Source organism: Musca domestica, unplaced genomic scaffold, assembly GCF_030504385.1.
Source record: "Musca domestica strain aabys unplaced genomic scaffold, Musca_domestica.polishedcontigs.V.1.1 31, whole genome shotgun sequence".
Taxonomy (NCBI): domain Eukaryota; kingdom Metazoa; phylum Arthropoda; class Insecta; order Diptera; family Muscidae; genus Musca; species Musca domestica.
The window spans coordinates 7,440,593-7,467,428 of record NW_026712309.1 but is presented as its reverse complement, the minus strand read 5'-3'; the positions used below and the strand labels follow the sequence as shown (position 1 = coordinate 7,467,428).

The following is a 26,836-nucleotide window of genomic DNA, read 5'->3' as shown; positions in this document are numbered from 1 at the left end:
ATTTACAGTGGGAGCCTAAGTGTATAAATATAAGAGGTCTACCGAATGCTCGACGTACGTCTTCGACGTTTTAGCACAAATTTAAACCCATGTATTTATGTGAATGTTATCGAAATCCGTCGAGTTTAAAAAACTTTGAATTTAAGAAATTCAACTTTGACAACCAATTTTGAAGTTTGAGGTTAGTTTCATTTTTTTGTTTTATTTTTTTTTGAAAGTAGTTAAGCGTAACAAGTTATTATATTTGTTTCACACTTCTTACTCAATTTTTATACACAAGTATTTTATCAATGTTACGGAAATAGAAAAAATCCGACGTATTTTTTATATTTTTTAAATGAACTCAAATCATGGAGAAAATTCGTTTTTGCATTGGAATACAAAACAATTTAACATATTCCATAATTTTGCGCTTTCAACCTGTTATGTGTGGTTTGTTCAATAATATGGACCCGAAGAATTTGGTAATATTAATCATTTTGCAATTGTGGAGAAGGTGTATATTCTTGTACGGAACTTGCAATTTTTGATGACAATCATTTAAAATCAATATTTCTGTCAATCCGAGGCTAATTTCTACTCGACCAAACTTGTTTACTAAAAATAATTTTTTAAGACAATATCATTAGTTGCCATATTTGCTAGTTTTCTCTTAAATTTTTTCCAAACAATTTCGCGAAAAAAATGTTACAAAATACAAATGAAAAGAAATGCCTATACAGTTCCATATCCTTATCATTCAACGGTTTTATATGAAAGTTGGCATTTGGACTTCGGAATAGGCATTGCTTTCTCTGGGAGATAATTGTCCATACATGTATTCGGTATTTGAATAATTTTGCAAATTCATTCCAAATGGTAGAAACACAAATTTTTTCGACTTTATTTTCCAAAATGGAAATTTGTTTTTCATACCCTCTACCATACTATGAACATATTTTATAACACGGTAGCACATTTTGCCCGTTCAAATTTTCAAAAAAACCTTGTTTAAAAATATTTTTTGATAATTGAACAGTGGTGGATTGTTTGTTCGGGTAACCATAGTATTTTGTTGTTACAAAATGGGCAGGCTTAATCCCATTTTTGTTGTTTTTATAAAAACAATGTAAGCTCAGTAGAAGAGGAACCATAGCTTTCGTATTTGAAGTTCGGATTCAGAAATACAGCCTATAATAAAAACTTTTGATGGACCACGTCTTCGTACAGCCCCCATGTAAAAGGTTTCATTTGAGAGGTATTTTTTTGAAAATTTTTCCATTTCGTTTAAAATGGTGACGGGTATTAAAAATTCGGTCGGCCCGGATTTTTTTTTTTAGTGAAATCATGTATTTTGACAGCAAGACTCATGATTTGTTAGGGGTTTCTACATGATCTGTTCGTAGATCATGTTATAAAGAAACTTGTAAATTTGAAAAATGATTCCTAAAACAGTTCTTTCATGATTCCAGGGGAAAATCCATCAGTTTATAAAAGAAGAGACGACACGTGTGTCGAGGAGAAGATACGTGTATCGGCATTTCGAAAGTTTACATTGCAAAGTAACCCTCTTTTACACTTTTGGTCATTTCCGGATTTAGATTCTTCAAAATCCTCGCGTTTGAGGCATATAGAACGGGTCAACAAAGGGGCCTTTTTAGTCCTTTTTAAATATGGCTAAAACTCCCTTTAAACGCGATAGTAGCGAGTCAAAATATTACACAAAATTGTTTGTTACAAAATTTGACTGTAGGTCCTAGAAGACGTCAATTAGGTCTCAATCTCACCTAAACGCCAGAAATTCATAAATATTAAAAACACATTTTAGGGTTTAAGCTGTACTTTTTATGATTTTGTGCAAAATCTCCAACAAATATTTTTCGTAAAATTTTACTAAAAGTCATCAACGAAAATAGATCTCTGTTTTCATTGTATGCCAAAATATTTTTGCAGCAATGTTCCGAAAAAAAAAAAACAGAAAATGTTTCTTAATTTATTTGATCAAATTTTCCCAGGATTTTTTTTCGATTTGACGGCTGAAAGTTTCATAAAATATTGTTTTAGGTAAAAGGTGTCCAAAGAAGAAGAAGAAGAAATTTTTTACACATAATTTCACTATAAATCTTAGAATAAACAATGTAACTATGTTCTATGAAAAATACATCATAATTTATGTATTAAAATAGTGTCGTTGCTCTGTGAATTTAACACGTATCCGATCCGAGTTAAAATTTCCTTGTATACTTAATTTTTTGGGAAAAGTGTCAAAGTGAGAATTATTCTGGATATTGCAGTTCTGGTACTAACGGTAATTAAATTTGTCATAAATGAAGTCATGGGACAATTACTATGAGGTAACTGATTTGACTCTTCCGTAACGTTATGTGGAGAATATTTACCAGAGAATGAATTAAAGGTTTTAAATATTACAAAACATTTGTTAATAAAGTCGCATATTTCATGCTCTCTAAAGTTGCAAATTGTAGTACACCTAATGTGCATGTGTACCTCGGTTTCTACTGTCCTTTTACCATAATTTTCTGGAGGTTGCCATTTTGGTTCTATTTGCATATTTGGCAAAAAATAACGTATTTACAGTGATTATAGATATACAATAATATTTTCATTTATATTTATTAGTTAACATTTGTTCCTTTATCCGCCATTAATATTCACTACGTATGTCCTTGAATTTATTTCTTCTACACCTCATATAAAATGTTATAAACTTAAACGTATCTAATGTCATATTCATTATGTACGTATATTTTTGCATTTTGCATGCCGTATATACATACGTAAATGTATTTATAAAATTTCCATAAATCTCCGTAATGTTTCACAAGCGGACGTCTGAAAACCACTTGCAAACTAAATCATTGCCACAGCATCAATCGCGGTCTCATGGTTTAGAGCAACGTGTCAATATCGCGGTCAACACTCCAAGCAACGAGTATACCTCTAATTGACTCACATCTCGTTCAAAATATGCCAATTCTGATAAAAAGTGATGGTTTTCCATCGTTCAGAATACATCCACTAACATTCTTGGGCACATACACACACATAGACACAGTGGGTGCTAGATTCACTACCATGTGTGCAGAACCATTATAGTGTCGATCATGTCTGTGTTTAATTTTTGTTTCGTTCCAAATTCAACATCTCCGGCAGTAGCTGCTCCTCATGGAAACATTACTTTGTTGGCAACAACAGCTTTTACTGTCGCAGCCATCACTACCGTTGTCCTGTCGTTGTTTTTGTTGTTGTTGTTAATTTTGCCTTGGTGAACTTAACGTTTTATTGGTATTTGAGAATTTTTGAAGCGGCAACAAAACTAAAATGTCTAGGCCGACATGTTTGCGGTTTGGGAACATGATAATTTTTGGTGCAGGCATTCCAGCATAGTTGGCATATTTTCTAATGAAAATTTTAAATTAAATGGTTTGGCAGAAACAGATATTAACCGCAAACTACAATTAATAGCAAAAGAAGCGCATGATACATATTTTCAAAAAAAAAAGGACGATCGTTAATATCTGGGACTTGTATTTTTTAAGTCATAACGGAACTGTTAAAATTCATAGGTAAATGCATTCTATTTCAATAACTCTTCCTCGTACTGCAAGTAAGTACTAATTCGTACTATTTTCCAATAATACCAAGGAAATGTCGGTTATCGTAGTATATATATTTACATATTTGATTATAGGTAATAGGTAATAAGATATCCACATTCAATTCACGAAGGAAATGAATTGTTTGATGGCATAATGCAATGGTGAATTCTTATTATTTAACAAAATAATTTAAATGTTTAAATTATTGCCGGAATTTGTTAAGTTTTATTTATTTGTTAAGTATCTTTATCCGATTTCACATTAATTGTAAAAATTTTCTCTTGTGGTTGTTGCCAATGCATGTTCTCATTCTCATTCACATTTAATGTGAAATCGGATAAAGATACTATGATATATATAGATAGATAGATATGAGAGTTATATCCAAATATATATACCGATCTCGATGTTGGCATAGATATTGGTAAGGGTTGAAACATGAAACACATTTTTGGGAGATATAGCTGTATCTGAACTGATGTTCACAAAAGTACTTGCTTGAGGCTAATTTCGGTCGCATTTATCAAAATTCTACAAATTTTGGCTGATATTACAGATTTAGGGAACAACAAGCGTGAAATCGGATAAAGATATATATTGGAACTATATCCAAATCCTAACCGATCTCGACAAGCTTTAGCAGGAGTATTTCAAGCCGTATCTAATACCTTATACCGAAAATTATTGTTATGGAATACATATTACGGCTTTGGGGGAATTATTAATACGTAATCGAATAAAAATATATAAATGAGAGCTATATCTATGTTCGAACCGATTTTCATCAAATTTGATATACTTAATTTTAGGACAAAATCGGTCGATTGCTGCTAATATTTATGTAATTTGGGCACATACTACCTTTTAAAGTGCTATATCTAAATCTAGTCTGATTTTTACAAATTTCTAAAGCTAATCCAATGTCAATGTTAAATTTCATTGCAATCGAATAATAAATGTGACCTGTACTTTGCTAGATCGAGAACACGACCCTATGAAGAACATTAAAAGGAACCCTGGGTCTATTTCGTTTTCGTTTGCATATTACAGACAAATGCACAATATGATATAATCCGACAAGCGGTTGTTTATTAAAAATACAGATAATGAAAACTTTCAGAGATTGACTAGGTTTTTTTTATCAAACAATGAATTACTCGACTTAAATTATTTGCAATCACATTTTTTTTTGGCAAGGACGAGCACAATTATGACAATTTCAGTGTTTTTAATTTAATTTTATCACAAATATCTCTGGTCCGGAGTAGCAACGCAATCAACAGCCCGCCAGACATTAATTTCAAACACTGACACCGTTTACAGAGATTGACATTTGATACGCCCCTAACCCTGCGTTGAACCAACTGACTGCAGCAATGATTGGTTGTGGTCTGAGGCTACTGTTTGATGCGATTAGTCTTGCAAGTTTGTCTAGTTGTGACTACCTGTTTTGGAGCTAGTTTTCGGTAACCATATAAAATGTGTCATGTTTCCTGTGACCACTGGCAGAAACCACTGAAACTACAACTCGACTAAACAGCATGAATTTTGATATCTTTGCTGAATTTGTTGTCTGTTTGTGAAAATGTTGCTGAAATTGTGGCTGATATTTATACGAAGGTGAAAGTTTGCACCAACCAATGGATGTTTTATGCAATTGTTTATTTTATTTAGAAAGGGAAAGAAATAGTTTTAGTGAACTTTGGAAAAAGGTAATTTGGAGGGGGAGATTCACTTGCGCAAAATCAGAGCAGGACTGATTTTTATTTTACCCCTTTCGCAAAAATGTCCAATAGCTCGTTTATTTACAACCGTCATTATTAGGACTAGCTTTGGTAAATCGTTAATCCGGTTTCGCTCATAATTTCGGTTTGAGTTCTTTGTGGATAAAAATATTTAATATAGGTATAGCTCCATAGAACTTAATTTAAAATGTTAAAGGATTTTCAGAAAAGAAAATTTGGACAAAGGATTGGTAGAGTTGCATTCATTGGAAATTCAAAATATCGAATTATTGAGAATTCAAAATATCAAAAAATATGGAAAAAGGGAGTTACTCGGCAAGAATTTGGTACACAAAAGTGTCACTTTCAGCATTACTAGTAATGAGTGTTGTGGAATTAAACTCTAATTCCATTCTAGTTTTATAAAAATAGATCTTGTTATTGGCTCTTGTGGCTGAATGAAATGTATCTTTTTTATGACATCTTAAAATAAAGTGTTAGGATACTGCTTTGTAAGTAGTTGTTGGTGCCAAAATGTACTTTGTAAATCCATTATTTGGTAATGATGTAATGGTATCGTAATATGTTTTGCTGGGAGGGTTGTGCTCCTTAAGCATTTGAAAGGTCTAATTACAACTCCTTTGGTTGGAAACTGCGCCTGAGGCCCTCAAATAATGGGGAGATGTTCTTATATGGATCTATACCAAATAGTGGTCCAATACTGAAATTGCGAGAACATATTATGCCTTGATCTTAGGATCCATTAGTCTTACAAGGCCATGCCACCCGAAATAAGTAGGAAAATGTTAGTGTTTTATTTTTACCCTCCGACGTACTATGGAGGGTATATTATTTGGGCATTTCGTTTTAAATTACTCGAACTAATCACTATACCAGCGTATCACTGACCAGCATAAGATGATATGTCGATTTGACCAAGACCATGCGACTGTCCATCTTACTGTATAAATCAAAAATCTTGCTCAAACCGTAGAAGTCCACGATTTGTTATCCCTCATAACGGTACTACCAGATTTAATGTATTCTTGGTATTTTGTAATTTTTATCAACCAAATTTGCCGTAAATTCCCACCGGACAGAAAACCGTCCGTCTGTCCATGTATCTTTGTAAAAAAAGTATAGGTCGCATATATTGTCCGGTCGAAATGAAATTTTACACAAACCAGTTGTTTGGCCCAAGGACGAACCCTATTGAAATTGGAGATAATCGGTAAAAATTTAGATATAGCTCCTGTTTAAGTTGGCCTTCAACTTCCCGAGTCCAGTCAATCACGGATGCTGATTGACACAACGGGCATCTCCTCGGCAAACTTCCCTCGGCAGAGACCGTAGAGCGCTGATGCCACCGGGCGGTGGTTGTTGTTGGTTAGCTCACTTTGATACATACGAGACTCTGCTCTCATTGGAAATAATTGTAAATGTAGTAGTAGTAATCGACAATGATCCTCGGCGATCACTGCGATTGCAAGAACCTCTGCGTTCACTTGTCGTTTAGTAGTTGAAGTGTACACTTCTCACGCGCTCTAACTCCTCGTTCGCGGTTATACTAACCAGGCCTCTGACGCCACCCCAAATTACACAAGGTAATTTTGTTGTTATAGAAAGAAGAAATACACAAATAAAGTTATGAAACTATTTAGAATTTATTACTGTTTCATTTCTTTGCTATTTCTTTTCACTGCATCACCACACGCGCGAATCACCCGCACCTCTCACCATCACATAATAACTCTGGGGAGTTCTCGTTGTTGTTGCCGCTGTCTGCCTTTCCTCCACCTCCCTGAGTTAAACAGCTCCCATATATAACTTCGTCCGAATTGCCTTTTATTGTACACCAAACGTGTAATATTAGCCGAAGTAGTATTGAATTTTGCACATACGACTAGATTGGGCCTGAACCTAAGTATGCCAAATTTGATCGAAAACGGTTCAGATGTAGCAATAGCTTTCGTATATATTGTTCATCCGATCTGTTGAATTTGCCCTGCATAGCCGTAATATGGACTCCGTAGTAACGATATTCGGGGAAATATATCAAATGCAGCTCAGAAATACCTTTACCAAATTTTATCGAGATCGTTTCAGATTTGGATATAGCTCCCATATATATCTTTATCCGATTTCAAGTTAATTGTTCACCAAATGGGTAATACAAGCCCGAATTGAAAAGGCACAAATGCCTCGGCAAATTTAGAAGAAATCGATTCAGAGGAGGATATTCCTATCTTATATTAGTTCCTTCGGACTTTAAATTATAACTATAATCATAGTTGGTGTGATTTAATTCTCACAAATTCCCCATAAAAACTTTTACTTTTTATGTGAAGCTCTACTAAATATGCAAAGTGGTGTAGGATATCATAAAGTCGGCCCCGCCCGACTTAAAGGCTTTCTTTACTGGGTTTCTTTGTCGAACGCCGACACCATCGGCATTGTAGTCGAACGCTGACCCTTTGTGCCGACTTTACTCATTACTTTCAAACATTTAGTGGACAACCTTCGTGTACGACAATTGAAATTACTATCCGCTACAAAAGCGTTTAGCCCTATTTGGAAATCATCTCAAGGTGCATTCGCCCTCAGAAAAATATATTCTTTTTTAGAATTTGTGTATCTCCATGTTGAGCATACATGTGTTCAGCGTACATATGTATTTAAAAATGTACATATGCAAGCAAGTAGTTGTTGAACGTCAACTTTTGTTTGTTGGTTTTCCATGAATACGATGATGGAAATGCGTGCGGTGACTTTTTACAGTTGTATAGTTAATGTAACTAACTGTTCGTATGTCTGTCTGTCTGTCTGTCTCCCTGCCTACTCTGTATATTCGGCTGTCCTGTTCAAATTGTCTCTCAGCTGAGGAACGGAGAGTCAGCAGCAATGGAACATCGTTTGACGTCATTCCAATGTGTGGTCAGTGGTTGTTTACATGGTATTGTTGTCATTGTTGCTACGTTGACACAATGCTCCTACTGTTCGCTGCATTTGCTCCAGTAAGTTCTGTGTTGGTTTTGTCTTTTGGTCCTTTTGCCTTACAAAAGGATTTGCATGGCTCGTTTAATCTTTTAACAGAATGCACTGACATTTCCCTGACTCGTACTAACTCGATGCTGTCGTTTCGTGAGTAGTAGTAGTAGTTCAGTGCTGTTCCGTGATTTTGTTTCGTTTCTTTACTGTTTGCTCGTCAGTGCCGTTGCCTGATGGCAGTAGTAGTTGTTGTTGTTGTTTCGGGTTGGTGCATGAGATAGCTGGTACGTATTAAAGGGCTGCAAATGTGACACTTTTCTCTATTTATGTCATGGAGAAAAAACGCTCGTCATGTTGTTCCCTGTTTGATCAAACGCATAACAGTACGTCACATCCAACTAAATGCTCGATGTCTCATCATGTCGGTCACACTCAAACCCATCGTCATAACATGTAATGACCAATAAAAGGGAATGTTGAATAGTGTGTCATACAGAAATGTTTTATCAAAAAAAAAAAAACAACAACAATTATGAAACAATTGCCAACGAAAAAGACACACACATGATGAAGGCAAAGCGCAATCGCTACCTGCTTTTCCGATATGTGAAAAAATACATTTTTTGTAATAAAGAATTTCTTGGCGATTACTAAAATATTAAAGGTACTTCTAATTGGTCCACACAGAATGTTCACATTTCGTGGTTATTGACGAAACAATCTAAAATGTTAATCCTTATTAAAAAACAATAATCCCCTGAAAATTTTTCTAATTTGATTATAATTTCTCCGGTATTGATATGTAAATGAGAATGAGTGCTACAGTAATTCACGTAACAACACTATATACTTCCATTGTTCAATTCGGTGCATATTCTGTTATTGCATGAGAGTCAAATCTCTGCCCTTAAACTTTAATTTTAAAAGAACACTTTATGTAGATAGGAAATAGGCAAACAATATTTACCTCTTTTTTATGACCAAAATTTTATGATAATCACCAATAAATTGGAATTGTTCAGTATATATTTCATTTTTTTATTCATTTGTTGATGTCTATGCACATTTTGGTATTGAACTCAATTTTATATTAACGCGGTGTTTGTTACTTCAAAATTACAGCACACACAAAAACACGTCCTCAACGTCGAAAATAACACACACACACACACTCTCTCAATATAAGCACATGTACACAAATGACACACAATTTGACGATGACAAGGTTCAATGTCATCGTTGACACCCTGCATTTATGGAGAACACCATGCAAATATTCGAGTCAGCCATGCCACGATCGAACCTTAGACAATGGCACACATGAATTAAAATGGGGGATGTTGTTGGTTGTCATTGCCTATCAAATACATAGCGCATGATTGAGTAGACAAAGTCAGTGTGTCGAAAAAAGCATAATTCATACAATTCGTCTTGTGCAGGCCTTTAGTACGTATGTAAGTGCATACACTGGTGCATCCGCACATACGATCTGCTGTGTACAGCTACAATCACGTGTGAGTTGAAATGTTTGTCCTACTGTAGGTGAGGGCATTGTTGTTGCCACTGCACTCTTGGCGTCGACTTGACTGGAAATACGTTCTGATGGGTTTCCTGCAAAAGTAATTCGTGCCTTTTTGGTCATTTTCACCTGCCATTTGTTTGGATTTTTTCGTAGGATTTCGGTAAGCCCACGTATGCATCCATGAGTATTTTTATTATATACGAGTGCGGATGATGCAGCTAAAATATTTTTGTAAGAAATACGATACAAAAATGGTTGTTCGATATTAATCAGCCCAGTGATCAAAAACTATTTTTTTTTTGTATAAGTTCGAATGGCTGTTTTGTGAGTAGGGAAAGCTACAGAGTTTTCTGCAATATATACCTAACATCAGTCAGTTGACCTATGAATGTAGATATGGTTTCCAATAGCCAGACCAAGTCAAAACTTCGAAGATCCTGTGAACAAGCCTCCCAAAGCTGATAATAAATGAGCTTCTAAGTTCATTTTAAATTTTCTTTGACTCAGCTTTCGCATGGGTCCCTATGATGTGCTACATACATGTATATATATATGTAAAATTGTAATCCCTTCCGCGTATTGAATAACAAATATAAAGTGTTTGATTTAACACACCTGGAATCTATAGCCAAATCAGTCAAGTGTTTGCCAAGGTGCATTCGTTTCGTTGTGACCTCTTTTCTTTTGGTGCGCTGTTCATTCAGTTGAACATTAACAGGATTTTCAGATGATGTCTGTGTACTCTGTGTAGCCTCCACAGCTATCGGCTTAACCAAGGAGCATATCTTTGGCCGGACGATGTACAGAAGCTGTGGGAGGTTTTAGTTTGCAAATTCCGAGTAGAGATTGGAGCTACGATACGATGAGCTGTTCTCAACACTTCAGTTAACAAAGCAAATATTGTTTTAGCAAATAGCACAGATGGTTGGATTTTAGAACGACTGGCCGAGCGAGTGGATGGGACGGATGCATTGTTGAATGCGATTGCGTTGTTGTTGTTTTCTTTGTTGTCTAGTTGTATTTTTCATGACCATTTATACTGCAGCCATATCATGGAGCTGTCGTGTGGCACACGATCCGAGTGAAATGGAATCACTGCCACAAATATTATGTTAACATTTTTTCCAAATCAAACATATCGTCTGCTGTATGGCACCAACAACAGCAACAGTCGTCGAATGTGTGTCTGTGTGTGTGTGTGGGAGAGGGGGTAGATATACAGAAATACAAAATCTGGTTAGTAAGCCAATCGGATTGTGAGCCTGACGAAGTTCCAGCTAAATGTTCTTTGTAGCATAGGATTAACGGCAAAAAACAAATGTCCATTCGGTAATCAGATGTCTTTCAAAGAGCTGTTATATTGTCAATTGATATATCCGGATTTAAAAGTAAATTCTTAAGGTATTCGTTAGATCATGCATCAAAATTTCCAACCGTACGGTAGGTTATTGTTTGAAAGAAGAGATGGCGATGAGAAAGGAGGCATTTGTACAAAATATATCAAAGTTATGGGTAGTACAGAACCCCGTTGGAAGAAGAGATCACCTATTAAGACCATATTTGTTAATAATGCTAACGGATAATAGAATTGATATTTTGGAAAGAGTTTTTTGAATATTAAATATTATTTTAGCGGAAATATAGTGACGCTGTGATCCTAAAAGCCTACAACCCAAAAAAAAAGAAAATTTTGATATTTTTAAGGCTTCTGCCACAAGTTTATATGCAGTCATAGTATTTGTTATGAGGCAATAATTACAAGGTAGGAAAGACTGATGTAAATTAAAATCTACAATTTTAAAGCAAAAGTTTTGTAACCTATCCGTTTGTAACATTGAAGAGTGACCAAATAATCTCGTCACTTGGTTAAAAAAAGTTTTCTTTCTTTCCTTTTTTTAATTCCTGGAGAGAAAATTATGAGGATTGGTGACTCTTTCCAAAAACTAGGTATTCCCCTCTCACCCCGAGTATACATTAACATCTTTTTCCCACATAAACAAACACTGTTTTTATAAAAACAACAATAATGGTATTAAGCCTGACTATTTTGCAACAACGATCAAATATGCCAATACTGTTCTGTTTATATATGATTATCGTACGTCATTTGTTTTGATTTTGTAGTCAAATAACAGACTCTTCAATTTTGCACCCTATAGGTTTATAGGTCAAAGACATAGAAGTATAAAGATGGGACAAGGCAGAGTCAAGATATGAAAATACCTCTGCTGTTATGATATCGTAACAACACAGTTAGCAATGTTATGTGATTTAAACCGCTTAGACAATATGTAATTAATTTGAAAAGTCTATGGAATAGAATTTTGAAATCCAAATTTTGGATTTTTGAAACTTTTGTTTGTCATGTAGGGTATATTAATTTTGTCATTCCGTTTGTAACTCCTCGAAATACTCATGTCAGACCCAACAAAGTATATATATTCTTGATCAGCGTAAATTCTAAGACGATTTAGTCATGTCCGTCTGTAATCACGCTATCTTTCGAACAAATTGAGATAGAAGTCTAAATTTTTGCAGACATGTATATTTTGCCAGTAGGCAGGTTAAGTTCGTAAATGGGCCATGTAGGCCCAAGTTATCATATAGCCCCCATATAACGGTACCTCCCGATATTCAGTATTTTGATGATTTTAGCGACATTATTCACCGGAATTGTTTCAAATTTGGCATTTGAAGTTCGTAAAAGATGCTGCAGCATAAAACAGAAAATGGGCCATGTAGGTCTACGTCTTCGTATTGCCGCCACATACCGTACCCCCCGATATTCGGTATTTTGATGATTTTAGTGCCAGAAAATTGTCTGTGCAGGTTCACGTCTTCGTATAGCCCCCATATAAAGGTACCCCCTATATTCGGTATTTTGATGATTTAAGCTACATTATAAACAGATTTTTCTTCAAGTTTCCATTTTAAATATTGTGATAACTTATGACAAAAGTTGCCTATGCAGGTCCACGTCGTCATATAGGCATTCGGTATTTTTGATATTTTAACAGAATTTTTAACGGATTTTATTTTTTTGGAAATTGCCAAATTTGTACCAAATGGTGGAGGGTATTAAAAGTTCGGACCGGCCGAACTTACAGTTTTTTTAATTGTTTATATTAACATGGTCCTGTCATGAACTGTTATCTAGATAGTATAGACACAAACCATTTACTCAGAACGCATTTTGTCTAGTCTTTACCATTTTAGGTCCAAAGACATAGAAGTATAAATATGGGACAAGACAGAGTCAAGATATGGCAACCCTGTAAAAATACCTCTGTTGTTATGATATCGTAACAACATAGTTAGAAATGTTATGCGATTTAAACCGCTTAGGCAATATGCAATTAATTTGGAAATTCTATGGAATAGAATTTTGAAACCCAATTTTTGGATTTTTCAAACTTTTGTTTGTCATTTTTTTTCTATAAATATATTTTTTTATATTAACATGGTCCTGCCATAGGCTGTTACCCAGACAGTATAGACACAAACCATTTGCTCAGAATGCATTTTGTCTAGTCTTTACCATTTTAGGTCTTTGTATAGGTTAACATAAGTACATGTGGAAAAAGTAAATCGGAAAAAAACATTTTTTTTCAATTTACAAAATCGCCCGTTTTCTTTAGATAACTGCTATGTAGAACAGATCCGTATTAAGTAAGTTTGTATATTTATGGAACCAAAAAATTCATTCACTAATCATTCACAAACAGAAACAGTCAAATAATAAGATTGAGCTAAGTTTAGCAACAGACATGCACTTGAAGCCTGGTTGAAGTAACATAAGATATCTATGGATGCAGCCCCGTCATTACCTATTGGCCGGTAAAATACAGTTGACTGCACCCGCAAATCAACGACACACTGCATGTGCTAATTTGTTGTTGTCATATTGTATATTGCCCGATGGCCAACTATGAATTGAATGATTGTCCTTTAAGGACAAGCATTCTGATGAAAGACATCATCTTAATTGGATGTCACCATTGAATTGGCTTCCACAATTGTCTGGCGAAAAGTCGCGTTTGTCCGAATGTCGCCATCCACGGGCATGTGGCTGGCTGAGTTTCAATTTGCATTAATTAACGCCCATGCCAATGTGACAGCTTAATTACACACGTGATTTCGGCGAAATGGCTATATCCACAAGCACAGCAACATGCGAATGCACACTCACTCCCATGCCTTCCACATACACATATGCAAATAAACGTACACACATACATATGTAAGTAGGTGCGTATAAACAACTTACGTTACGATAATACAATTCCTAATTAATGCTACAATTGTTGTCTATTCAGTAAATGTCTACAAGTTAATTATCCGTGTGCCAATACATGGTGACATACATTCAAACTCTATCACGGTCGATGAGTATACCACACACATTCATATATTCTTCAAACTAATTTATATATTACGAATAAATGGAATAGTAGACTATGAAGTATTTTTTGGATAGTTCGACAATGGTTGTCTAATCGACAAAAAAAAAAAGAGTTAAACCCCTTAGCCATTTTAGTTGTCACTAAGGGATTATCCGATTTCGCCTAACTTTGATGCATCGTAATATTTCTGTCAAACTCAGATCGAGTTCTCATAAAAAAACAAGTTAAAAAGCAGTAAGTTCGGCCGGGCCAAAATCTAAGTACTCTCCACCACTTGGAACGAATTTGAAAAAAAAAAAATATAATAATCCGTTAAAAATTATTTTAAAATATTAAAAAATGCCGAATATAGGGACCTGCACCTGCATACACAATTTTCTGTCATAGATTGTAGTGCCTATTAAGAACATCAAATACGAAATTTGAAACAATTCCGGTCAATAATATCGCTGATACCATCAAAATATCGAATATAGGGAGATACCGATATATACGGCGGCTATATGAAGACCTGGACCTGCATAGACAATTTTCTGTCATAGATTGTAGTACCTTTTAGGAACTTCAAATATGAATAATGTCGCTGAAATCAGCAAAATACCGAATGCAGGGAGGTACCGTAATATGGGGGCAATACCTAAACCTGAACCTATATAGCAAATTTTCAATACCAAAAGTAATGCAGACACAACACACATTTTTAGTAAACTTTTATCATCTTATTTCAATTCGTTCGGAAGCTAGGGCGATTTCCACAGACGGCAGACAAAAAAACTTAAAATCCCCTCCATATTATGGTTGAGGTTATAGGGAACAAAAGAGGTATCCCATTTTGTTCAAAATTCTCTTGTGAAATAACTAACTGGTGTATTTTTAAGCTTTGCACAATGAAATACTTAGACCTATTGTGAATATGGATGGGACTTATCCGCCCACTTCTAAAACGTCGTATGTGTTAATATTTTTACCAACTATAGATCTAATATAAATATTGCATATATTTGGATGCAGCATTTTGTAAAATGTAAGATAAGCACCCGATTTTGACCAAACTTAGCCATTGCCGATATTTTGCTTATTTCAAAACAAGTGTGAAAATGAAAGATATGAGTCGACTCTATCTGGTACCGTGTTTTGGGCCATATAGTTCAAACTTAGTGCAGTTTTAATTTGTTTTACTTTCTTTTATAAAGTTCGAATATAATCAAGTATTATATCCGCATGTAACCCATATTTATATGCCTATGTTGTGTGTGTTCTTGCAGCGTGTTGTACGTGTTCCATTACAACGCTTACAAACACAAATTACATTAAGTATGTGGTTTACATTGCCACATAACATATATCGGAATGGGGAAACAAGAGTTTTTTTTTTTAATGAAGTCACATGTTGTATAGCGATATCTTATGATATTTCAAAAATACATTTGAAATAATTTGTTCCTGAATCTTTTGACTCAAATAAACTGAATAAGCGCTTGAATGCGATTTAATATTCATTGTTCCTGAATCACAATACATATTTAGTAATTTTTTGTTTGCCTGAATTACTCAAAGCTGTTATTAATTTTATTTTGCTGAAATGCAACTGACGCAATGAATTAAATAAAAAATACATTTATAAAAATGTCGGTTTGTTTTTCTCTCGTATTCAGTGAAGACTGATTTAGCTTTACCATTTTAAAACGAGAATGAAGAAAGCCTATATTCTTTCACAAACGCGACGAATTTGTAGTTGTAGGCGATGAAGTTTGAGATATGTTTGTGGTATATGTTTCACAAATTAATGGCTAATCAAATCTAAAAACACACGCACACACACACATACGTTTTTATGTTAATTTGTAGATATGTGCGAATCTACACACATAATATTTAATGCATGCCTGCATAATATATAATTACAGGCATTTCATTGGCTTATTACTTTCGACAAAAATGGCCAATTAAATCTTCAAAAAACGCCTAATTAGAGATATTATTTCCAAACAATTTGAAATGAATGTATGTACATGTGTGCGTGTTGTGGAGCGCATTGCAGTGCATACATTGATTCTGATTAATTATACCATGCATTCGATTTAAAATAATATCAACAGTTTATTGCGATTCTATCGTTAATTTGTGGCCACTGTTGGGACTTTTTAAATGAAATCTAATCTAAAACAAAGAATACATGGAATTGGATCGTATCTTTTTTGCAATTTTTTATAAAATTTTTGTGAAATAAAATATAACAAGTAAAAAAACATTAACAAGTAAACAAAACATCGGGAGGTACCGTTATATGGCGGCTATACCAAAACGTGGACCTATAATTACAATGACTCGCCACACGAACTGGGACCCATTATGATCTACAACTACCAATTTTCAGAGGAATTCGTGAAAAATGTGTCAAAAATCATGAAAATACCGAATATTGGGAGGTACCGTTATATGGGGACTATACCAAAACGTGGACTTATACATGCAATGTTTTGCCATACGTACAGGGTCCCGTTATGACCTACAAATACCAATTTTCAGACAAATCCGTGAAAAAATGTGGCAATAACCATCGAAATACCGAATATCGGGAGGTACCGTTAAATAATATTCTCGTTTGATTCTACGTGACAAAAACCATAAAAACGGAACCGCACACACACCAGTGGCTGTCGTAAGAGCACTCCAGCATTTAAATGTGAATAAAACTTTTGGTGTCTCGTACTACAAGCGACTTAATCGAAAACCGAAAAATGGTTCGTGCGCTGAACATATCACAATATTCCATTCGGCAAATATTGAAAAATTAGCTTGGGGTAAAGTCATTCAAATTCCTAAGAGTTGCTTCGCTTGGCCAACCGGTTGGACTATTGTGTCTGGAGTATTTTGGAAAGCAAGGTTGGCACTAAAATACCAAAGTGTCAATCTCCTCAAGCAAGTGCTTCGCCGGGAATGGACCAAAACACCGCAGGCAGCGTGTGACGGTTTCATTGGCCTTTGAAGGTCATAATTCATGCCAAAGGTGATGCTATTTTCGACATATTTTGCTTTCGTTTAATAATGTTAAAAAAATGTAAAAATTATGGCGTTTGACTTAGTTGCAGTGTATTTTATCTCACCCTGTATGCAAGTACGGTTATATGGGGGATATTTATAGCCAATGAAAGATACCAAATACAAATTTCGTAAGGTTCGTACATATGGGAGCTATAGGAAAACGCGGACCTATATACGAACTAAAAATATAATATATTAGACAATTCCGTTAGAAAATGTGGCTTAAATCGTTAAAATACCGAATAACGGGAGGTACAGGAAAAATATATACTACTATTTTCTGCTACAGCAGGTAGAACCTGTTACAAATTCCGAATACTAAATTAAGAAAAATCCCGCGGAAAATTTTTGCTAAAGTCATTAAAATACCGAATATCGGGAGGTCCAGACATCGTTAAATTGAATTAGAATTTTATGGTGATGATAAATATATGAATTTTATGGGGGTACGAAGAATATTTAGAAGGGTTACAAACGGAATGACAAATTTAAAAATAAAAAAATCAACTGAACGTGCCTGAGATTTGAAATGCGGACCTTTGTGTCCAGCCTACTAGAAGTTGCCGTCTCAACGTTCGAAGCCAATGAGACAAATAACTTCGAAATAAATACTACTTTCTAAAGAACGGCCCTTGTAAACAATCATCCACTAACGACGAAACGGGTCGTCGATATTGTTTCTCTTGCTTTCTTTTTTTGCTCATCTCGAAAGAGAATTAAACAAACTAAGGAATAATAATTCGAGTTACTTTTTTGACTCAGATTCCGACTCCAGCAATGATGGTCGACTCCGACTTATCCACTTCGACTCCGGAACCATAAATGCCATAATTGTTTTTGGTTTTTTCATGCTTTGAGGTTTGTAGTTAATTATTCACATTTCGTTTGGGGGAAAATGTCAAAAGTAGGAGACAATCTTTCAAAATTAATATATGACGTCTTTGGTGAATTGCTCTATAAAAGCTCTATAATGAGTATAACTTGTTGCATCGAATTTTGAATAATTCTGACAGATTTCGGGTATAGCTTCAGGGCTAGATTCAAACAGTTTTTCGAAGCTATTTTACCCAATTGTTGTACCATGATAGTACTATATTGGGTACTTTAACCTTTCCAGAAATGGTTGCATTCGAACCTATTTTTAAAACTATTCATATCCTAAGGGCGAAAACTCGTTTTTCGTTTTAGTTTAAAACGTACAATGTAATTTTGATTTCTTTTTGCTTTCGTCTTTAAACATTAAAAAAAAAATAAAGAAATATAAGTTTTACTATTTGATGCAGCTGTGTATGAGAAGGAAAATATTATTAAGAACATGGGCGATGTTCGAAAGAAGTTGGCAATGAATACTCTACTACATATGTACATATCTACCTTGTTGTTATATTTTTCCGGTACACTGCCCTACACATTCAGTACGTGGTCCATTTTTTCATATTTAATATTCCAGCATCTCATAAAGCTCCCGCCACCCCCTTTCCTGCATGGATTATCTAATAATAGTTTCTAATTATTTTGTTTTTCTCATTGCGTCTATCTGTGTGGGTGTGTGTATGTGTGTCAATATTGTCTAGTAATAATTAGAGTTAATATGGGCAAAGTGGGATTAATTATTCATATCAACACGAATGAGACTTGAAATCGTCATCTACAGAACAAAATTACAAGAATTGCAAACATACGGACACACTTCATATAAATAAACATGTGTGAGTGAGTATATTATATACTTGTGTATGTATGAACAAATATCCTATATTACATTGTGCATGTGCCCTTTAATTAACTTCTTTATATGGTTAACAAATCGATTGGAAATCATTCGATTCTTGTTTAATCTAAAGGCAACACCCAAAGCTTCGTTCTGATTTCGGTTGTGTTGTTGGTCACATTAACAATGTCGATGAATGAACACGCACACGCACATGCACACGAATACACCCACACTCAGTCAGCCATAGATGTGCTAATACTTATTAACCGGTATAAGCCTCCCCCTTGTCGCCTTTGTTACACAGCCACTCAAGTACAGGTGAATACGGCACTTAATTGAACTTGTACACACGTGTGTTCCTTGCGTCTACACGGAATCCAGCCGGAGTGTGTTTGTTGTGTGAATCGAGCATCCATCCATGGACATTTTAAGAGCTAATTAAGCGGAATGTATAAATACTTGTCCCGACGAGTTATTCTACCGACAAACACTTCAAGTTATTTGCGGAATACGTGTAGAATGAGATGAGAGATCAAACATTTGCCTGTTTGATAGTTTGATAGGTGAGCGAATCGAGTGTTTGGTTGAATGCGTAAGCCGGCGTGTAATTAGCAGCTAAATAATAACTATCTTCAAGATGAAGAAGAAGAGGAAGATGAATAGTTATGTGAGTGGCTTATCTAAATCGCACAGCTACATATTCAGGAAACATTAAATTGCGAAAACAAAAATAATTTAAAAGGACACAAGGGCGATTTGTGAATATTGTTCATTGTTAAATGGCAAATGGACTGGGATTCTCTTATGGCTAAGCTGTTAACTCAAATAAACATATTGCAGTAATTATGTTTTTATATCCTACATCACTATGTGTTGGGGGTATTATAAGTTTGATTGGGCCAACAATTATGTAACACCTCGAAATATTGGTTTCCCACATAGGAAAGTATATATGGATCTTCCTATCTCACCGAGCTGAGTCGATCTAGCTATGTATGTCCGTCCGTCCGTCCGTTAATTTGTAATCACTTTGCAGGTCGCATTTATGGCCAGATCTTCACGAAATTTAGAATGGAGTGGGGCTAGGGCCGGAATAGAAGTATTTTGCTTTTGGAGATGATCACATAATATTTAGTGGAAGAAATGGACCAAAAACTAAAAAACTTCCTGATTTTGGACTCGCTCTATGGGTCGCAATTATAGACCAATCGACGTAATATTTAGTAGGTGAAATAGACCATAACAGTTGTGTTAAATAAATGTAATATTTTCCATTAAACCGCGAATATTTTTAATCCCGGGGAAATCAAAAATAGACTAACAGGTCAATTCTGACCGTTACGTCAATGCCGATAATAAATATATCGAATATAAATAACGAAATATATACAATATGTATGTACAAAGGAAGGGGATGTTAGCTAGAATGCTCTCAAGAATGACTGAACCGATTTCGACAAATTTTGTCATTTCAGAAAGCCCCCTTGGCATAAGATAAGATGCCAATAATGATGTTAATATAGATTTTGTAGTATTTTGTGACAAATTTTTAGAAGAAGGACTAGACCTATTGTTTTCAAAGATGTCCGCAATATGTTAAGGGGTTAAAATGTTCCTTATTTTGCAGCCGTTATAATGGTCACAAATATAAACCAAAGGACACGAAATTTCGCATGAAGCTAGAGTTTAGGACAGCGGGTAGTATGGACCACTACTTTTGTGTGGAAAATACCAACATTTCCATTCTATCGAAACGCTGAAAATAACATACAGGTGGAATCCAAAATATACAAAAGGCGAAATTCTGGAATTTTTACGCTGATTTCGCTGCCGAATATAACCAAATATGGTACACAAGCAAATCATATAGATGAGTCTAAATTCGGAGATATAGAGGGGCCTCTCGCTTTTGGGGAGGATCGCAAAATATTTAGGGAACGAAAAATAGAAAAAAAATTCTGATCACACAATTGAAACCAGAGAATTTTGCATGAGTAGAGAGTTAAGAAATGGGAAGATGTCTAGTATTTTGGATGACGATTGGATTAAATTTAGCTGTAAAACGGACTACAACAACTAACAGCACGACGGAGTGCGTAAATATTGGGCAAATGCCTCTGGTCAAAAACAAACTAAGGGTAATATCTGAGCAGGTGTCCATGACATAATTTCAAACGCAAAATCTTCCAAAATACATTTGGAGATAAGGGTACTTCTACCATATTGTAGTGTTGCAGGGTATCACATTGTCGGCCCCGCACGACTATAGTCTTTGCTTATATTATATTTTATGTTATATTTTTTTTAATCTAACAAACATTTTACTACGGATCCACACGGTTTTAAACACACCTCTGTTTCCTCCAATGTAGAAATGAAGGTAAATTCTGTCGACACATAATTTCGACTGTAAATTTGCAAAACTTTTCAAATAATATTATATATTTTGGCAACATTTGTGGTTTCACTTGTTTTAAATTTACTCAGCAACAAGCTCACACCTGTGAAATTACGAAATAGTTTTCTATTCGTGGCGAACTCTTCGTAATATATCAAGGACCTTTAACCTATTTCAAGTCCTGGATCTAGCTGTACCAAAGGGTTAAACAGTTTGAACAGAGAACTAAGAACCTGAATGACCAATTTATAGCTAATTTAGGTTTATTGCGCCGTTCATTAGAAATTGTTACTGTAATATTCAAAATAACGAAAGGGCAATTGGAAATTTAGTAAGAAACAGTAGAGAAAGGCCAAAAACGGACTAGGCCGACTTTACGATACCCTACACCACTTTGCATCAAAGACAGAGAAGTATAAAGATGGGACAAGACAGAGTCAAAATATTGTCACCAGGTGTAAATACCTCTGTTGTTATGATATCGGAACAACATAGTTACCAATGTTAGGTAATTTAAACCGCTAAGGCGATATGCAATTATTTGGGAAAGTCTATGGAATTGAATTTTGAAACCAAAATTTTGGATTATTCAAACTATTATTTGTCATTGTTTTCTATAATTGTGTTTTTTAAATTAACATGCCACTGTCATAAGCTGTTATTCTAGATAGTGTAGACACAAACCATTTGTTAAGAATGCATTTTGTCTAGTCTTTACCATTGTAGGTCTTTGTTTGCATACATAGTAGAGCTACATATAATAAATAAACGCTTTTTATTTATGAAAATTAAAACACGCCAAATATGATCGTTTTTTTTTGCGTATTATACAGTAAAATCCATCCATTTGAGTTGATTTTGCACTTTTTAGACACAATAAACATGAAATTGGGTAAAGATAAATATAGGAGATATATCCAAATATAAAGTTATATCTGAACCGATTTCCACCAATTTTGGTTGTATATGCCAAATGTTATCCTATTTGGACTAATATTACACATTTGGTGCACAATAAAAGGCAAACCGGGCGAAGATGGGAGCTATATCTAATTTTAGGCCGAATATCACCAATTTCAATAGGGTTCGTCCTTGAACCAAACAAAAGTTTTTTGTAAAATTTTATCTTGATCGGGCAATAAATGCGACCTGTACTTTATTTACAAAAATACATGGACAGACAGACGGACGGTCAGTAGGTCAAAATCCCAAAAGGGTTTAGGGTGCCCAGGCCAAACTTTTTTGGGGCTCATTTTATAGTGTCAACCATGCACAAAGAGCCTAAACTATTTTTCTCTATACTTCGCAAAATTAAAGATAGAGTTTTAAATTTGTTACAGGCCTATGAGTTCCACGTGGTAACATTTGTACAAAACATGGACAATGTCGGTCTACGTTTTGGTATAGCTTATAGCTCCATATTTTTTAAACTAATTTAGACAGCTTTTGGTAATTTGGGTATGTAGAAAGAAGAAAACATCAATTTAAACAAGTACCATTCGGAAAGAACTAAAAAATGTCAAAAAAATAACGATTTAATAAAAACCTTTATATGGGTGCAAAGACGTGATGCTGGATAAGTAATATTCCTTCATAGGCTATAGTACCGATTCCGGACTTCAAATACGAAATTTTATGCAATTCCGGTGAATAATGTTGCGAAAATCTTAGAAATACCGAATATCTCGGGGTAGCGTTATATGGTTACTGTACCAAAACGTAGATCTATAGAGACAATTCTCTTCCAGGAGATAAAGTACTCACAGAGAAATCCTTGTGTAGAATTTCAGACAATTCCATTTAAAAATGTGGTTCAAATCATCAAAATACCCAACATCGGGGGTACCGTTATATGGGGGCTATACGATATCGTAGACCTATATAGACAATTCTCTTCCAGGGGATAAAGTTCTCACAAGGAACTCCTTGTGTGAATTAGACAATTACATTGAAAAATGTGGCTAAAATCATCAAAATACCGAAAATCGAAAGGTGCCGTTATATGGGGGATATACAATGTCGTGTACCTATATAGCCCATCTTAGAACTTGACTTGAACTTGAATAAACTGATCTGTGGAAAATTTTAGCTTCCTATCTTAATTCGTTTTGACTTTAGCGTGATTACCACAGACGGATGGACGTACAGACGAACGGACGGAAAGGGCTAAATCGTCTTAGAATTTTACGCTGATCAAGAATGTATATACTTTGTTAGGTCTAACATTATTATTTCGATGAGATACGATATGGTGGAGGGTATAAAAAATTATAAGTATAGACCCACTTATATGAAGGAATATATTCCCCCCATATGAAGGAATTCCCTGATTTCAGCTATTTCCGAATTCTTGGCCAAATTTTTAAATTAGTTTAGCCTTTTTTTGACATCTTGGCTTCAAAGGGAGAAGAAACCAAGCTGTTCGCAGAAAATGTTCAATGTAGGTCAATGTTTCGGAGTAGCGTCCATATAAAGGTAGTTCCTGATTTTACCTTTTTCGAGGGTCTTGACCACATTTTTCAATCGATTTGACTAAAAATGTGTATTTAGGCTACATTGAACCATCTTACAGAAAAATTTAAACATGGATATATATTTTGGAATATTGCCCACATAATAATGACGGAACAATTTAGGGTGCTAAGAGTAAATAAAGTGGCATATTTTAAAATCATTCTGCTCTCTGAGGTGGACAAGATTAAATACCACGCGGCACGATTTTCTAAGCTCTTTACATTGCTAAAAATTGAGCTGAGCTCTTACATGGGACTATCACAAACAGCTGATATATACTTTTTAATAGATGTACTATATTATTTAGGTCACGACCGGTTTGTGAACATGTATTGGCATTTTTCTCATGCGTGATTATTATTTTTATTTAGTCGGGTCATTATTTATAATAATAATTGTGCCACTTATATGAGCCAGATGTGTGAATTTTTATGCCTTAAAAATATGCACTAAAGACTAAAACTACCGACCGGGTTACCGAGTTACAGAGAGTTTCATGAGAACTGATTAGGATTTCGTCAAAACATTTCGCCAAAAAAAAGACCAATAGTTTCTACTTCTCCTTTGCCTCCAGATAGATACTGCATGTTGGCGTAAAAAAATTAGGAGTAACAAATATTATTACCCGCAGTTGGGATCTATATATGTACTGAAATATTAGCAAAAGCCCGAATCCGAAACTCTGATTTTAACCTATGGTGGAAATTGTAAAGCTATTCTTTTTCGTGCGGAATGTTAGTTAATATCGAAACAAATAGTCGAATACACAACAAGTATAAGCAGTTTCTCACAAAATGCACAATACTTCTTACCACCTCCGCCCGAATATTGATTATATCCTTAGAAGATGCATATGCACGTGGGGCAAGAATAATCCCTGGTAAATGGACATGGATTATGAAATGAGATGACTTTGGTATTTGAAGAACTTCTGCTGCGATATAAATTCTTCTTATATCTCTGCTTAATGCACTTTAACGCTGATTAATATAGTGGACATATTTTAATGTTTGTGCATTAATGCCAATTCAGGCCAGTCCAAATTAGGTCTTTGAAGACTTTAAGACTCATAGAATGCTTTGTAGCCATGTATGCCTGTTTTTCCATGTGGTAATCACATATCCCCTATGTTTTGCGAATCAAAATCCAAGACAGACACCTACAATGTCTAGCAATATGTTTTGTTTGAGATTTTCGGCGTTCATGCTGTGTAGGAAGAAGATACATAGAAATGTATGTACTCTCATATGTGCGCCTGTACAAGTAGGAATATCTGACGTAAACGCACAGCAACATTTGCTTTAGCCTTAACTGTGAGCACATTTTTAGACAATATTGAATAATAAATACCAGAGAACGAATGGGTTTGCCTATTTCTTTCATTTCACAGTTAGCTGTCGGTGACAGACAAAAATGTTCACAAAAAATTGTAGGTAGTTATGCACATATATATATTTTTAAGAATACTCAACACTTTTGGTGGTTGAAGAGGATATTCGGCGAGGCGAAAAAAAGCTGATTTGTGATTTAAAAATAAATGTCAGCACTTGTTCTTTAAATGCTGAACAATTGATGGATTTGTGCTGGCCACATAGAATTAATTTGGTGACACTTTGAACCTTGCATTTGCCTATTGTATGCCAGTTACTCTCAAACTGTATGCCGGTAAATGACGAACGTAACTCTCTCGCACTCTTTTGGGAGTTCTCTCCATTAAAATGCTGGTGAAAGTCGTAACGAAACGGAGAGAGAGAATGAAGTATCTATTTTTCTTCCCTTATGGTTTGTATGTCCTTTATGTTATTGCTATTCGTAACATACATTCAGAGGACGCGAAGTTATTGGCAAAACGTAAACCGTCAAATATTATGGCACTTTTGCTGTTGTCCTTATTGGCCTTGTGTAAGTGATTTCACCGTTTTTGTATTCTTTTTGTTTTTTGCCGATAAACTTTCACAAAGAACCAGTAATCCAGGGGTCCGATTCTTTGTTGAAAGTTCAGCACAGCAACTAGGGCTAGATACCACATACTTTTGGTTCACACAAAATCTTTTATAAGCTGTTTTGTTTTTGTACTACTTTTGGTTTTTTTTTTCAATTTATTTCAAATAGATTCGAATGTGTTTCAACAAGTTTTTCACTAGACTTTCTTCGTTGCCATATGAAATGTCTGCTTCAGCGCGAGCTATTCGTGTGTTTATATTTAGACGCTCCGACCGCCGAATACTGGCCGATCAGCTCGCACCATGCCAAAAATAACACTCGCAGTGGCCTGGGATGGTGAAAATTTTCTAAATTCACATAATCTTTGATAGAAAATTTGAAATATTGAATTTTCGTCCAGCAAAAAAAGGATTTTCAGATCAATTCACAGCGAAATCAATTTCGATTATTTGCACACGTGTAACGTGGACGCACTACACTCCGGTTCGTGTGATTATTTGTATGGATTTTCCACGTTTTCCATGATTTCTAGGTATACATATAGATTTCACTTCACTTGGATTTCACACAGACACCCGTTTCACTATGGCCCACAAGGAGGCGACTTACTTTTCGTGTCGATATTTCTCTTTAGACTAATTTGCTGTGTGCTCGCAAGCGTTTGAAAAGTCGTTCGACAAACAGTTCAGACCAGTGTACGGACGGATGGATGGCTGTGTTTGTGGATGTGGGCATTTCTTTCTGCTCTTTTTGTTTGAATGTATTTGATTTTATGGCTTTGGCTCTTTCACTGCTGTTGTTTATCGTATTTTCCGTTTTTCCCAAATTCTCTGGCTACAGTGCAACATGAAAACGCAACGAGTTGGTGTGGTTCTTGGGAGAGGGCGGGTGGCGCAGAGGGACTTTTCGTTGGAGTGTTTATAAAGGGTTTGTTTTTGCTCCTAAATTGTTTTGGTTATTCAGGTTCTTATATCAGCTGTTTTTC

At 35.0% G+C, this 26,836-nt stretch overlaps 1 protein-coding gene across 17 annotated transcripts in view; it reads right to left on the bottom strand.

Moving 5' to 3' along the window:
• LOC101888405 (ryanodine receptor) overlaps positions 1-26,595 on the bottom strand; it is a 99,956-nt gene extending 73,361 nt beyond the window's left edge. For all 17 annotated transcript variants that reach the window (XM_020034632.2, XM_020034636.2, XM_011298255.3 and 14 more), the window contains exon 1: positions 26,461-26,595. The gene's annotated coding sequence lies outside the window, so the exon portion shown is untranslated. The remainder of the gene's footprint in view (positions 1-26,460) is intronic.
• Between the last annotated feature and the right edge of the window lie 241 nt (positions 26,596-26,836).